General features: G+C 23.7%; 1 protein-coding gene across 1 annotated transcript in view; it reads right to left on the reverse strand.

The window, feature by feature from the left end:
* The window catches only part of LOC126897925 (uncharacterized), a 4,483-nt gene that overhangs the window by 1,602 nt on the left and 2,501 nt on the right, over nucleotides 1–380 (reverse strand). The gene's annotated exons all lie outside the window — the stretch shown is intronic.

Genomic DNA, 380 nt, shown 5'->3' on the forward strand with positions numbered 1-380 from the left:
TGTTCCGGAAAGTCTGACACTTTTATATATATCTTAAATTAAAGCTAATGTAATATACTTTATCATGGAAAAAAAAAATTTCGGACTTTATTTTATCTTCAAGGTGAAAATGGCTACCAAATGCTATTATTGTGTGAAAATTCTCAATTTTATTTTTTACATTTTTAACATTATAATGCTATAACTTATTGAAAAGTGTATTGATCAATATAATTTTTTTATGGGAAATACTATTTTCTAATAATCTCTTTTTTATTCGACATATTTTGTCTTAATCAGGATATTAATAAGGAACTAGCAGTTTATGAAGCTTTTGGAATAATCCACCAATTTTTTAAAATTAAACACTATCTAAAGATTTGCATCGAAGCGTTTTTTTT

This window comes from Daktulosphaira vitifoliae, unplaced genomic scaffold (assembly GCF_025091365.1).
Source record: "Daktulosphaira vitifoliae isolate Bord-2020 unplaced genomic scaffold, ASM2509136v1 Scaffold_2, whole genome shotgun sequence".
Lineage (NCBI taxonomy): Eukaryota > Metazoa > Arthropoda > Insecta > Hemiptera > Phylloxeridae > Daktulosphaira > Daktulosphaira vitifoliae.